Below are 239 nucleotides of genomic sequence, written 5' to 3'. Positions count from 1 at the left end.
AAACGGGGCGAGGGGGGCGGCTTGGGGGAGGGGCAAGCCGCGGCCGCGGGGGAGTCCCGGACTCAGGCGGAGTCCGGCTCGGGCACGGGGCGTGCGCGAGGGAGGCGGCGGCGCCGCGAGCTTGGCCCTGCTCGGCTGGGCCGTTGGCCCAGTCGGGCGCGCGGGTTTTATTTTAAAAAAAAGATTTCTCCGAATAGAACAAATCCTAGAAAATAAAAGAAAAATCTAAAAATACCAAA

Source organism: Triticum dicoccoides, chromosome 2B (assembly GCF_002162155.2).
Source record: "Triticum dicoccoides isolate Atlit2015 ecotype Zavitan chromosome 2B, WEW_v2.0, whole genome shotgun sequence".
Classification (NCBI taxonomy): Eukaryota; Viridiplantae; Streptophyta; class Magnoliopsida; order Poales; family Poaceae; genus Triticum; species Triticum dicoccoides.
Note: the sequence above shows the minus strand (reverse complement) of the source record.